This window comes from Prionailurus viverrinus, unplaced genomic scaffold (assembly GCF_022837055.1).
Source record: "Prionailurus viverrinus isolate Anna unplaced genomic scaffold, UM_Priviv_1.0 scaffold_33, whole genome shotgun sequence".
In the NCBI taxonomy this organism is placed as follows: domain Eukaryota; kingdom Metazoa; phylum Chordata; class Mammalia; order Carnivora; family Felidae; genus Prionailurus; species Prionailurus viverrinus.
The window spans coordinates 4,970,077-4,985,449 of record NW_025927604.1 but is presented as its reverse complement, the minus strand read 5'-3'; the positions used below and the strand labels follow the sequence as shown (position 1 = coordinate 4,985,449).

Here is a 15,373-nt window from a genome sequence, read left to right as displayed (position 1 = left end):
TGTCGTTAGGAATCTAGGACTCGAGCGCGGGGTGCTCCCGAGGTCTGTGGTCAGGAGAGGAGGAGGTTCGGTGCCTGTTTCCTTCTGCCTCCTTCCTGGGCCTTGAGGAGGTGATCTTGGGGAGCTCATCAGCTCAAAGCCAATAGCTCAGCCTTTAAAGACATGCTGATAATTTATAGCCTTTTATGAGACTCCACATTCATTTCGGAGTTTCCTTTGCCAAGTTTGTGTCTCACGTTGGGTCTTTTCTCCTTTGGGTAAAAATATCTGCTGGGCTAGCCAGGGCCCTGGCTCGTTTTCCGCTGCAAGAGTGACACCTGCTGTTGAGGACAGAGTTGGTGATTTCTCAGAGGAAATTTCTCCGTGGGGCCAAGACCGCTTTCAGATTTCCAACATCTGGATGCATAAGTGGGTTCATTTTGCAGGCAGTAGGCACTGCCGCACTTAACAAGCAACATTGAAGGAGTGGCCAGGGACAGGAAGACAAGAAACAAGGACAGAAAATGTCTCCTGAGATGGAAAACAAAGAAATCAAAGAGCTCTCTGGCCTGACACAGAGCGGCCAGCCAGGGATCTGCTCTGAGATGGCCCTTGGACCCTGTGATTCAGAGCCATTTTCACCATTGGTGGGCCCTCCTCCAGGAGACAGGGTGCTCTGTCTCTGTCACTGGAGGCCAAGCCAGCCTCCCTTCAGGAAGACCCTGACCTACCTTCGGCTTCTGCTGACAGACTTCCCTCCAGGAAAGGACGGCCAAGGTCCATTTCCCACACCCCAGGGCACAGCAGGTGATGAGGGATGTTCTCCTTGTTTGGTCTTCCCTGCCCTGAGCTAATGCACACTGTCGTAGTCTCACCTGCCTTCACTTTACAGGACCTACATGTCCAAAGATACAAGTCTCCAGTTTTTAAAACCCCAGAAATTAGAACAAGAGACATTTATTATCCATGTCCATTTTCCACTTGCCTTTCATGTTAGGGAATAATTCTATTATTAGTGATTTTAATTTGCCTTAACTTTTTTTTCAAGTAGGCTCCATGCTCAACACGGAGCTTGAACTCACAACCTTGAGGTCAAGAGTCACAGGCATGACCTACTGAGCCAGCCAGGTGCCTGACTTCACTTTTAAGTGAGGCAACATTTGAAGTGTCTATCAAATTCTTACCATATACTCAACAAAAAGAGACAGAGGGCACACGCGTGCGTGCACACATGAGTGGGGGAGAGGCAGAGAGAGAGAGAGAAGGAAGGAATCCAAATCAGGCTCCACAGTGTCAGCACAGAGCCCAACATGGGGCCTGAGCCCATGAACACGTGAGATCACGACCTGAGCCCAAGTCGAGTTGGACGCTCAACTGACTGAGCCACCCAGGCGCCCCAAGGCACATTTTAAAGCGACCTGCTCCTTACGTAGTTATATAAATACTTTAGAAATGATTGTTTTTGTATTCCAAAAATATTTTATCATCATGGATATAAAGCTCAGCTTTTATTTTGACCTCCATACGGGATCCATCAAATCAATGTGCCTAATACCTAAACGGAAGAGTTTCGGTTTGATAGCAAGAGTGTTATCTCCGGGTTTGTAGAAGTGGGTGGTCTCAGATGAGGCTGTGCGTCCTCAGCAGGGTGTCTTCACCTCTCTGAGTCATAGTTCTCTATGTATCAAATGAGGGAGTCCGAGAATAACTCAAGAGTTTCCAAAGTTTTGAAGAAATTAGTTTAACCCCTTTTGCATATACAAAAGCTAAACGATGGCGATTATAAAGTAAAAAGGAAAATAATAATTTTACTTCTTTGGTTTCTCTTTCCCCAACTATGAAATGAGAGATTCAGATGCGGTGAGCGTTACCGACACCTTGTTACCTTGGCATGCTGTGCTATACACGGCCATCTCACCCGCACTCTAATGAACTCCGTGGCGCCATCCCCAGCTTCATTTTCCAGCTGGGGATCGGGAGATTCTGGAGGTCGCCCAGCCGCACACACGGGTCCTGTGACTCCCGAACCAGTGCTCATCCCATGATCCCCACCCCTAGCCCCTGTGACCTCAACGATTGGTGGCTTCAAACTCTGTAATTCTATGATTCTCCAAAACACTGCTTGTAACGGAAGAGTTGAAGCTTTGCACGTGGATGTGAAACTAACAATCTGCAGGTCCCAACGTACGGTGTGTGACTGCCACGCTCCCCTCTCAGGCGAGCACACGTGAAATATGAGTATCCTTAATACACAGCAGCTGGACCATAGCGCGGCTGCATCGGTGAGCAGGCTCTTCAAGGTGTTTCTGGCACACCTTCTGGGGCCGTCTTGACCCCCCCCCACTCCAGCCATGGGGGCTTTGTCAGCACTGCTGGAATCTCTTAGGGACACACTGTCGTTCCCCATCACACCTGGATGGGATATCACAGCAAGACTTCATTTTTTGTAGTTCCCATTGCCAATCTTCCTCTCTCGCTCATTTTAATTTCACTGATTTCCCCCTTATCGCTTAATACAGTTTCCTCATTGGCATCTGGGCTGAAGGCTGCAGCACAAAACACTGAAAGACCAAATCGCGATTAAAAAAAAAAAAAAAAGAGCAAAATATTCCCATTTCAGATGGAGAAGCAGATGGGGCGCTTGGCACTTCGGAGGATTTAAATTGACCCTCTGCACCACACTGGAGGAAGGCGGACTGTCACTGCTGACAAGGAGGCGCGAAAGAGCCCTGCTTCCCCTTCAAACACACAGTAGCATTTGGAGTTCGTTCTCTCGGCAGTGTGTGACGAGAAGAAACCATATGATTCAGTCTGACTCTCTTGAAACCTGAAAAGGCAGCTGTGAGACCCCAGACAGCCCTGGGCGCAGACTGCTCTCTCCCCCGAGCCACCGTTGTGACCTGGACCTGTTGACCTCAAAGCCCGTTTTGCCATCTGAAGACGGTCATAAAACCACCTGTGTCTTGTTACAGCTCCAGGAAGTACGATAAATGGGGGAGGACGTGCCCAGCACAGTGACCTGCACATAGTAGGTATTCAGCACATTTGGCTTCTTTCCTAGTTTTTTGTACATGGCCAGAGATGTAAGTTTTTTGGAAGCTCCCTCTCTACAGCTTTCTCTTTTTACAGCTGGTAAAGATGAGGACCAGGTGGGTGGCTCTGACCTTCCCTGGGATGACATTTACAAAATAAGCACTATCCATATGCAGGACAAGTGCAAGGCGGCATTTGAGACCCGAGTTCCTTATTTTAAGCAGGTTTTGAGCTTGCCTGCAAATCTTTAAAATATGGGAATCTTGGACAACCTTTAGTCACAAGTCTTGAAGCTGCCCTCCTGTTCAGTTATCAAAGATGTTCCAAATCTCTATGTCTATCCATTTTCAGCTATTGTAAGCACTGATTTCTTTTTACTGGTGTGAACTGTTTATTTTAATAATAATTTAAAAATCTTCCTCAAACAAATCAAACTATTTGTGCTTGTAACAACAACAATAAAAACAAGAAAGAAAGAAAGAAAGAAAGAAAGAAAGAAAGAAGAGAAAGAAGGAAGTAAAGAAAGGAAAAGAAAGAAAGAAAGAAAGAAAGGGAAAGAAAAGAGAAGGAAGGAAGGAAGGAAGGAAAAGAAAGGAAGAAAGAAAAAGAAAAGACAAGAATAGTAAATTAGTTATAGGATGACTTGATACTTAGATATGTCAAACCCAAAGAAAGGAAATCCACTTGGGATATTTATAATGAAAGTGTTTATTATCAGAAAGACCATGAAAGAAGAAAAGGAGAATACAAGAGAAAAAAGCCACAGAAATCATTGAAGAGAGACAAGGATTTGGTGAGCGTGCCTTTTTGAACTCGCTGCTAGACATATTGCTTCTGTGTTTCAAACCCTTCGTAGGTGCCTCACAGCCCACAAAATGAATTCAACCTCAAAGGTCCAGCATACAGGGATTTTTTGATCAGCTCTTCCTGACCTTTCTCAACTCAGTTTTTAATAATCCCCTACATGTCTCCTCCATGGGTAATTTACCACATCAAAGCATTCACATTTCCCAGATCATGCTTCACATGCTAACTGGGACAATGTATGTGCTCAATGTCTGTTGTTTATCCAAACAAAAAAATTAAATCATTGTATTTAAAAGTCAATTGCTTATTAATACACAGGCCACAGGAAATCTCAGGAAATGAAGGTTCCACTTACTTCTAGAAGCAAGAGTAAGAAGAGAGGCTAAAACAGTAGAATCGGTTAGATGCCCATACAAAGAGCTAGACCAGATGCCTCCCCATCCCGGGGCAGTGAGGCAGCAACACCCACCATCTGGGTGGGACACTGGGTGTGTGTTTCAGGGAGAAACCCAACCGGAGTCTCCAGACAGGAGTGAAAAAGGGACAGAAGGTAGAGTATGAGGCTGAAGACAGAGGGAACGAAGCCACCATAATGAAGGGGATGTCCTCCGAACTTCCTCTCCTTGGCTCCCAGCACACCCTGAGCAAGAGATAGAGAATAGATCTGTGGAGAATGGGGGACCCTGAGAGAACAGACAGGTACACAGCCACATCCATCCCAAACACCAATCACCTTAAGTGAAGCTTACCAATCCCTAAGCCACACACACACACACACACACACACACACACACACACCCCTTCCCATCACCTTTTATGTACGTGACTCTTGCATCCAAGCTAAAAACCAAGAACAGTAGAGATCCAAGGAAAGCCTCTAGCAGGAAAGACAAATCAAAGCTGAAGAACAAGAAAAAGGAGGGAAACTGAGGCACTGCATTGAGAAGGAAACTTAAAAAATATATTTAATTAAAGTCTTCAGAGAGATAACACATTACATCAACAAACCATGGGCAGAATGCTGTTAAGTATGAACAATCAGAGAACAACAGAATTCTTAGATATTAAAACTAAAATCTGTAAAATTAAAAACACGCTAAAGGGCCAGAAGCTACATTTTAGAAAATCTCTTGGAAACTGGAATAAAAATGATAGGAAATGTTAAATAGGATGTAAGACATTAAGAAGGTTCATCAGGGAGGGGCGCCTGGGTGGCGCAGTCGGTTAAGCGTCCGACTTCAGCCAGGTCACGATCTCGCGGCCCGTGAGTTCGAGCCCCGCGTCAGGCTCTGGGCTGATGGCTCAGAGCCTGGAGCCTGTTTCTGATTCTGTGTCTCCCTCTCTCTCTGCCCCTCCCCCATTCATGCTCTGTCTCTCTCTGTCCCAAAAATAAATAAATGTTGAAAAAAAAAAATTTAAAAAAGAAGGTTCATCAGGGAAATCAAAGGTCTCAATCACAGGAGTCCCAGAAAGCATGGAATAAATGGAAGGGAAGAATAGTTAAATAAATAACGAAGGAAAATGTCTTGGAGTGAAAGGACTTCAATGGCCAACAGACAAACAAAAATATGCTCAATATCACTCATCATCAGGGAGATGCAAATCAAAATGACCATGAGATATCACTTATGCCTGTTAGAATGGCTAGTATTAAAAAGCCAAGAGGGGCGCCTGGGTGGCTCGGTCGGTTAAGCGTCCGACTTCAGCTCAGGTCACAATCTCGCGGTTTGTGAGTTCAAGCCCCGCGTTGGGCTCTGGGCTGATGGCTCAGAGCCTGGAGCCTGCTTCTGATTCTGTGTCTCCTTCTCTCTCTGCCCCTCCCCCGTTCATGCTCTGTCTCTCTCTGTCCCAAAAATAAATAAATGTTTAAAAAAAAAAAAAGCCAAGAAATAACATATGTTGATGAGCATGTGGAAAAAAAAGAATCCTCGTGCACTGTTGGTGGGAATGAAAACTGGCACAGCCATGGTGGAAAACAGTATAGAGTTTGCTCAAAATATTAAAAATAGGAAAACTATACAATCCAGTAATTCCTCTACTGGGTATTTACCCAAAGAAAATGAAAGCGCTAACTCCAAAGGCAAGATGCACCCCTATGTTCACTGCAGTATTATCCACAATAGCAAAATGTGGAAGCAACCTAAGTGTCCATCAACAGATGAATGGATAAAGAAGATGTGGTTTATACAGACAATGGAATATTACTCAACCATAAAAAAGAATGAGATCTAACCATCTGTGACAACATGGAAGGACCCAGAGGGTACTATCCTAAGTGAAATAAGCCAGACAGAGAAAGACAAGCAGCATATGATTTCACTTGTATGTGAAATCTAAAAAAAGAAAACAGGTAAACTAACAAAGCAGAAACAGACTGAAAAATACAGAGGACGAACTGGTGGTTGCCAGAGGGGAGGGGGTTGGGGGATGGACAAAATGGCTGAAGGTGAGTGGGAGGTACAGGCTTCCAGTTATGGAAGGAATAAGTCACGGAGATGAAAGGCACAGCATAGAGAACGTGGTCAATGGTACTATAATAGAATTGTATGGTGACAGATGCATTGTGGTGAGCACAGCATAAATGTAGACTTGTTAAATCACTATGTTGTACACCTAAAACCAATGTAATGTGTCAAATATACTTTAATTAAGAAAGAGAGGAGGGAAGGAAGGAAGGAAGGAAGGACGGACCAAAGGACTTTAGTTCCTATTGAGTGACCATGGCCAGCTGGATAACAGCCCCCAGACAATGTGTATGACCTAACCCCTAAATCCTGTGAATGTCTTTGAAAATGTTATTAAGTTAAGGGTCTTGACCTGGGGGGGAGTATCCTGGATTATCCAAGTGGGCTCTAAATGCAACCATTTGTGTATCTATAAGAGAGAGGCAGAGGAGATTTGACACATGCAGGAGAGAAGGCACTGCGGCCACAGAGGCAGAGAGGGAGTAGTGCAGCCTCAAACCAAGAAGCACTAGCAGCCACCAGAAACTGGAAGAGGCAGGGAGAAAGTTCTCTCCTAGACCCTCTGCAGGCAGGATGTTGGCCCTGCCAACATCTCGATCCCAGCCCAGGGAAACCGATTTCAAACTATCAGCTCCTGGAACTTGAGAGGGTACATTTGTTTTGTTTCCAGCCACCCAGTTAGTGGTGATTGTTGTGGCCACAAGAAACTAATAAAGTGACCCACTAAATAAATAAATGAATAAAATACCTGTAGCAAGAAACATCATGGCAAACTTTCAGAATACCAAGCATAAGGAAAAGAGAGTTAAAGCTTCAGGGCTAAGAAACACATCTTTAAAGATAAGGACTCAGATGGGATTCATAACAACAATTGCTACAACTCAATGAAATAATTATCTGCAGAATCCAATGTTCAGAGATTAACATAATTTCTGATCTAGTACTGTTTATCTAACCAAAACAAAAATCTTCGCTCCAAATAATTGTATTTTTACATGCAGTCTCCCACCAGATTAACATCTTATGCACATTTTTTTTCCTCAGAAAGCTACTGGAGAATGTGCTCCAACAAGTGAAAAAGGAAATTTCCAAGAAAAGAGAAAGTCATGAAATTTAGAAAGAAGGCAAACCAAATGAGGTGTGGCAAAAAGTGGGTTTCCCAGAAACTTGTAAAGGCAAGTGCCAGGGTGACAGCTGAACCACAGGCTCACCATGGAACAGTCCGTGTTGGAGCCTAAGGATGGGAGGTCTCAGGATGTCTTAACAGCAATAACGCAACGGGACCAATATATATCCTAAGTATTGGATAGTATTTAGTGGCACTTTAAATACCTTTTCAGAAAGAATTATTAGCAGGTGGATAGAAAAAAATCAATTTTTAATAAAATATAGGTGCAGTGAACACGTGGTGTGCTGTACGAACCCTCACCTTTCACAGTGTAAGTCAACAGAGGATGTGCTTATTTTTTTTTAAAATAGAGTAAGTATGTATTATTAGAAATCTGAAGTTCTACACCAGAAGAAACAGCAAGGTGTTTGAAGCAGCAGACTGGGGCCTAAGGAAGAGCGTTATAGAGTCTACAGGTTTTCTTTAAGCTTTTATTACTCTGAATTTTCTAAACCATACACATTTGTTACTGTGATTTTAAAGAGAAATGCATGGGCTCCCTTTCCATAATTGTCTTTATGTGAGTCCTAATCCAGTTTTTTTTTCTATATGACAGTAATTTGTGAAGCATTCTCATGTGTGTATATATATATATATATATGTATATGTATATATATATATATGTATATATATGCATGTGTGTGTGTGTGTGTGCATGTGTGTATATATATCATTAATTCCTCACTATTAAAATGTAGTTCACAAGTGCCAATTAAAGATGAAGAAACCAAAGCTTAGAGACACCGGGTCACATATCCACAGTGGCAGAATAAGGAAGCCCATGGACCGTGACCTTTCTAATACGGTATATTTTATCACGCCAATCCAGGTTTCCTCAACTGTAGCTCTCTTTAGACCTTGTTCTCTTGATTCCTGTTAGCATGCTCTCTTTCAACTAGTGCTAACCTTCCCCCACATCACAGCAGTAGGACAAAGGACCTTTACAGATACTAACTTCATCAGGAGGCCAGCTTTCCTGAGGATGCTTTGCAGGCAACGAACTCACCCTCCACCTCCGATCTGTCCACACTGGACCTGAGCCGGCCAGGGCCTGGCACGGTATGAAGGCCAAAGGCGCACAGATCTTAGCATGAACTTGAGCGAGGCTGACTCCTGCCCAGCTCTCTATTCAAGGCAAAGAAGAAACATGTGCTATCTATCTATCCTGCCAAGTATGAGTAGGAATACAAGGTGTATCATCACCGTCCTTGCCCCCGTGATGTCTAGGGCTAGAAATTAGATATCCATTCAGAACTAGTAAAAACAAGTTTTAGAAACTAAACTATTGGAGCCCAGAAGAAGCAAAAATCACTTTAGGCTGAAATGACAGAAGGGGCTTCCTGAAGATGGTGGCTTGTACTCTGGGCCGTGTGAATTGGCAATTCTAACCATAATGCCCCACTCCTTTGCTGAGGCCTCTCCCCAGTGGCAGGCTTGGTAACTTCCTCCTTTGCACCCCACAGGGTCCTCTGAAAATACCTGCCCTAACACCTACTACTCTAATGCACTTAGTTCCATTTCCCTCTGTGGGCTCTGAGCCCTTTCAGGGCTTTGGGTTTTTCTTTTTTTCTTTTTTTTTAATGTTTAATGTTTATTAAGTTTTGAGAGAGGAAGAGAGACAAAGCAGAAGTGGACAAGGGGCAGAGAGAGAGGGAGACACGGAATGGGAAGCAGGCTCCAGACTCTGCACTGACAGCAGAGAACCCGATATGGGGCTTGAACTCAGGAATCGAGAGATCATGACCTACGCCAAAGTCAGACGCTTAACCGACTGAGCTACCCAGGTGCCCCAGGGCTTTGGGTTTTTCTTAACCAAAGACTAAAGAGTGCTTGGATTTATTAGTAACTATTAAAAATACTTGCCAAGAGGAAGAAAAAAAACGCATGCGTGTTCTTTCACTCAGTTCCTATCACCATCCTGTGCTAACTGAGGCAGGGTACTTTCAGAGAGGAGTAGAGCCCATTTGAACGAAGGGGCATTTGCACAAGATCCCGGGGACTGCTGGGTACTGGGTGTGGGCACGGGCGCGGAGTTAAAAGCACACAGACCCACGGTCCATATTCAGCCAGCCCCCTGCATTACCAAGCTAGTCCAGTAAAACACAGAGTTTCCACTGGCTTGGAAAATAGCTGCTTGCAATCTGTCATTTTATGGTATGTGTTTTGAAATTAAAATCCAACGGGAATGGAAATGGACATGTTTTTCCTCTTAATTCAAGACCAGTCCTTTTTCCTGGGTTTTTCCTCCTAGCTCCCTTGGAGGCTGGAAACTTGGATGCCAATGACCTTGATACATCACTGGGGGTTCAATCTGCTTCCAAGCAACAACAGACCTTCAAAAGTAAAAACCCCAACCCAGGGGCTCAGATCACAGGCTGAGAACTGCAACCAGGAAGGGTTGAGGTGTGTGTGTGTGTGTGTGTGTGTGTGTGTGTGTGTCTGTCTGTCTTTGGGAGCATTTTTTCCTGATGTTGGGGAAGAAAAGGGTTTATTTTTCCACTCCCATTCACACCAGCTGCCATGAAGCAGCACTAAAGGCCCCCTGAGCAGCACTGTGGCCGTAGATCACGGAGCGATCCCAGCTGCAGATGGGCCGGGCAGCTGGTCAGAGAGGTGCCGCCCTGACGCCCCTCCCACAGGCTGGGGACGTGGGGCGAGGCTCGCCAACTCCCCCGCCTCCCACCCCAGATTTATGAAGCAGGAAGCAGCCAGCCACAAAAGCTAAAGAGAAAAAGCCCAACTCCTCTGCTTCCTTTTTTTTTTTTTTCTTCCTTAAAGCACACACACACCTAGCGACGTTCCCTAGCCACTCCACTGGTGCAGGTGTCTGTCACCTACAACTGTCGGGAAGCGGACATGCTGGGCACAGAAGGCAGCGCTGTGTGCAGAGGCCGTTAGGAATGTCCGGCCCTGGAGTTTCCCACCATCGGGTCTGCGAAAGGCAGGAAGACAGCCGTCACATAGAGTGTGCACCCACTGGGAACTGCACTTGTGACACAGACTTCTACACTGACTCGCCACGGGATATTTGGGAGATAAAAGGGTAAGAAGCTTTGAGTGCCATGCCCAGATGGACTGACTGGTCAAGAGATGCTTATCACTTGGGGCAGAGGGCTGCTTTTTAAAAAAAAGATCTAGAGTGATCCAAAACTCCCTTACAAGCTTTCTGGATAAGCCATTGAATTGCTGGTGTTTCAGTTGTCTTTAACTGAGACTTAGATTTTTTTTTTCCTTCTTTTTTTACGGTCTCACACCAAAAGCTCAAATTAGGACTGGGACAGAACCCCAGCCTCTCATCTTACACGGGAGCAAATCAAGGCCTTGGGATTCCAAACAGCCCACCCCAGCTCAGGCAATACCTTTGAGGGAGAGCAGGAAGTAGAGCTCAGTCTCCCAATAAGTACCCTTACTCTTTACATAACCTCTTAATTTCCATAAAATAATGATGTGCCCAACATACAGCATAAGTGATACAGTCCCTGATATGGACCTGTGGGCAGGAGTCATGACTAAAGGCTCCCCCGAGTCCCCTGTTCACCAAGAGAATGTCAAAGGAAGAGACGAAGTCATTGGGATAAATGAACAGACTTAAACGTCTGATGTGCAAAGGAGTTTTGCAGAACCCGAGGCTTGGAAATTGTTGCACAAATATGTGGATTTGGGGAAGTAGACGTGGAGTGGGAGGAGGCAGCAAGGATTAGCGGTGTATTTTGGTGGGAGAAAATCCTCCTGGTTGCTATGCATCGGCTGGCGGGAGCTGGAGTCTACCCGGTGGCGGGAAAGGCCCCGCCCACACACCTGCGGGGGCGGGGCGGGGGGTGGGGGTGGGTTGGGTCTGCACCCCAGCTCATTCAGCTAATGTTCTTCCAGGGACCTGGTCTTGAGTTAGTACCTTGCACCAACCCCGCCCCTTCAAACAACAGGAGGCTGGACTGAGTCTGGAGCTCTATAGTGTGGGCAACGGAAGACGAGTGTCTTCACCTAAAGCAGCCCCCTGAGAGAGGCTGGTAGCCAGGAAGGGAAAAATAACTAAAAACCCAACATCTCCGATTAGTGAAATACATTTATAGTGACCTACCACCCAGAGCTGTGGACTTTCATTTAAATGCAGAGTGTGGCCCTGGGCCAGGTGCGTGCATGAAGTTTCCAACAGAAGGTGCTGTGAAACATGTCTTAAAGCCCAAGTACAGAGGCGGTGCTCTTATGTTTGGTGAGAACAAGCAGAGCCGTCCAGACCAGTGGTCTTGACCTAAGCAGCTGTTATCATTGGAATCTGGGGATCTGCATACATCTGATAGCGCCGGGATGGACCCTGTCTTCACTGAGACCCTTGCTATAAAGTGGTTTCCCTTCATTGACACCGGACTGGAGTCGTTGGCTTACGTGTTTCTCTCGCGCACTGGATTATGACTTCTCACGCAGAGGTCAGCTGTATCTTTGTGTCCAGCACAACGCCTAGCGGTAAGTGAAACCCGGGCAATCATTATTGAATAAATGGAGAGCGAGTATCTGAAATGGAACATCACGGAGTGCTCTGTAGCCCTCAAGTTCAAGGCATTTTTATTGACTGCTGAATGTTGAGGATCCAAAAATAACACTCTAGAGCCAGACGGAGCTATTGAAAAATAAATAACTTGGCTGTTTCAGAATGGAGTAAGATTGGTTTCTCTAATATAACAAACACACCTGTTGTCTTCTCTAAGCCCGGGCCCACTAGTGGTTCTCAAGAGAGGCTGCATGCACATCGATGCGATCAAGAGCCCAAGAGAAACCACTGCTGCCTACGTCTCAGCCCCAGGGGTTCTGACTTAATTCTCTGGGATATGACCTTGGTGTGGGTGGGCTCCCAGGCTCCCAGGTTCTAAGGCGCAATCCAGGGGAAGGAGAAGCCTTGTTTCGTACTTTTGCTTCTGGACATGCTGAGGGAACCAAACTGAACTTTGGTTAAGCAGATAAAGAATCATGGCTTCTTACATTTCTGTCCCATGCTTCCTATAAAATCTCTGACGTGGACCCCAACACGAAGAGGCCAACTAGTGGCCCTCACGGCCAACAGCTGTAGCATCGCTGGGGCAATGTTACAGGCGTTGAGAAGGCCCTGTAGCACAAAATCGCGTTCCGGAGCCCAAGAGCTTGGTGGTGGTGCTGCTCGTGGCTACAGTCTAGTGCCTTGCTCGAGTAAAGTCGGGTTTACCGCTCCTGGAGAATCAGGCATGCACAGTGAGCAGTCACCAGTTTTCTTGGCATCTGTTTTTGGGCGTTTTTCTAGGCAGTCAATTGTATTTTTCTAAGGAAGATCAGGGCGACAGTGCAGGCCCACCAGACTAACTCCAGCGTGTGGGGCCCTTCCTGTATTTGGACAGGGCGTCCACAGGGCTGGGAAGATAAGGTCTTGAGCCAACGGGACCGGTGGTAGTAAGACAGCACCCAGCGCAAGCTCAGGGGGCCTCGGCTGGATGCTCTGCCCACTTGGGGCTTGCAGCCTCCTTCCGTCAACGCCTACGCACCGCGTATGGACTCAGCTCTTCTCCCACGGGCCCCAGACACCAGCGTCAAGTGCAGGGACGAGCACCTGTTTTTAATGGCAAATGATTATTACTTTGTGCTCATTAACCAATATCTCATAAAGCAAAACCTTTAAACAGGCTGAAGAGAAACAGACGTTTCCGGGGCTTCACGAGAGGGAATTATGCCTCATCATACGACAGAACCCAGCCTGGCCTCACTCACGTGTGCTATAAAACAGCCAAATGGCCTTGCTGGGTGTTTGGTGACAGCCGGTGGGAAGGGCCCCTGGTTGGCTTAGATGGAATCTGATGCAGGCTCCAGTGAACATCCCATACTCACAAGCACACACCCACACAGCACCAGAGGCTGCCTGCAGGCAACGGCTGAATGCACACATCGCTATAAATGACCTTCAGGAGGGAACCAACCAACCCATTCTGACTTCTGAGAACCCGGATGAGTTTAGGACACTCAGGCCAAGAGATAAAGCACCAGCTCTGAGGCCGGTCACGTTTTCCACCTCTCACGCTGCGTAAACCTGGGCAAATTACTTATCTCAAAGGTCGAGTTCCTCATCTGTGGAATTTAATGATCAAATATTATGACAGCTGAATAGCCAACTCGTAGATGCCTGTGTTGTAGAAATACTATGTTTCAAAGCAGGTAAGCCCCGGGGAAGATTTGTAAATGACCAATGATCATAAAAGCCACAATAAAGTATCCCTTATCTGTCACCTCATCAGACCCCTTTGCATTTGGTCTCAGTTCACAGTGGACCCCTCACCTGCTAGCACTTGCTTTCTTGGCCAGTCATCCGGAGACGCCCTTACTGACCTGGAGAGTCCCTGGCTGGGACAAAGGTGCCCACGCCATCCCAACCACAGCTGAGACTTGTCCCTCTGCACAGGGCGACTGGACAGCCCGGGTGCCCCGACCCAACAAGGTTTTCAGCAGTCTGTCTCCCCAGACATGCAGCAGGGAGGCTCCTCCCCCGACAAAGGTGTGTGTGGCCTCCCAGCTCCGTCCACACCGGTCACCAGGTAGTGACCCCCAACCCCGTAAGATGCTCGGGCTTCTGATACAAACCTGGTTTGGGCAATGCACGCCTGAGCTGAGAAATTCTTCGGGGTGGTTCTCCCACCTGCTGCTTCATCATTCAGCTCTCAGCTCCCCTTGCCTCCTACCCCAGTGGGGGTGCCCTCCCTCCAACTGCCGGGAACCTAGAGAAATCCATCGGGCTTCTGAAATGCACTGCCTTCCATCACTTCCATGTATGAAGAAGGGTCACCTACTGGACCCCTCAGGTGAGGCACCTCTGTCCAGGCCCAGCCTCCGGGTCGGCCCCTGCATCTGAGTGAGGGCAAGGCCCCTCCAGCGTGCCTCATATCTGAGCCAACTCCTGGCACATTCAACATCACGTCACATTCAACATCACAGCCTCCGTGTTGCGCGTGAGCGGTTCATGCACGCGCACACATGTGTGGGCACCTAACTGAGAGCTGCCCACCTCTGTCTCCTCATTACTCCTCCAAAATTCTAAGGTTCTGGTCGCTTTTGTCAGCCCTGCAAACGTCACCTTCTATTCTCATGCTCAATCCTTGTCTGTCGCGACAGAACATCTAAGAGAAAAGAGTAACGTTCCCCAAGCGCCTAAAACACGCAGGCACGTGGTCACTCCCTTTTATAGCCACGTTCCCTGCAGAGAAGAGATGATGATCTTTGTTATAACAACATCCACTGAGCATGTAATACGTGCCTTCACTGTTGCATACACCTTGGCGTGATCGCATTTAGCCAGGCGTGGAAACTCAGAGGAGGCAGCCCTGTGAACAGGAGCGGAGGCCAGCATCGGAGGCCCTACTCCCTTCTGAAGTCACCTCTGGCCCCCAGTGAGCTACGGCGGACGGACACGGGGCCACGAGGTCCTGCAATCTGGAAGGGGAAAGAGACTCTAACCGCATCTTTCCTTGGGAAAGCAATAGGCTCCTCAGTGACTTCAGACCTTAAAGCCCTAATGAAAACCACACTGGGTTCCTTCCTGTAGACGTCGCATTCTGGTATAGGCACCCCCCCCCCTGGAAACCTTTGCAAAAGCCATCTCCTTGGTCTCACTTAGGAGATAACAAATCTTGAAACCTAAAGTAGATCACTGTATCTACGGGTCCATAGCTTTAGCTTGGCCATAATACTGGAAACTGGAGACTCAATACCCCCAGGACAGAGTGACACATTGTGGCCTCCACCTACCTACTCTCTTCCTCCAGGAATGGCACAGAATCGACTGGCCTCCAGAACTGCCAGCCCCGCACGATCCTCTCCCTGCACGAGTGGTATTTCATCTGGAACCAGACACGGGAATTGAGGCGCTCGGTCCTGTATCTTTGGCTCATGTTAACCTCCGCTCTCCCTCTGT

The 15,373-nt window shown here is 47.0% G+C and overlaps 1 protein-coding gene across 1 annotated transcript in view; it reads right to left on the bottom strand.

Moving 5' to 3' along the window:
- Window positions 1-13,788, bottom strand: part of LOC125158266 (uncharacterized) — a 106,546-nt gene extending 92,758 nt beyond the window's left edge. Inside the window, exon 1 of the mRNA XM_047845111.1 lies at window positions 11,531-13,788. The gene's annotated coding sequence lies outside the window, so the exon portion shown is untranslated. The remainder of the gene's footprint in view (window positions 1-11,530) is intronic.
- Between the last annotated feature and the right edge of the window lie 1,585 nt (window positions 13,789-15,373).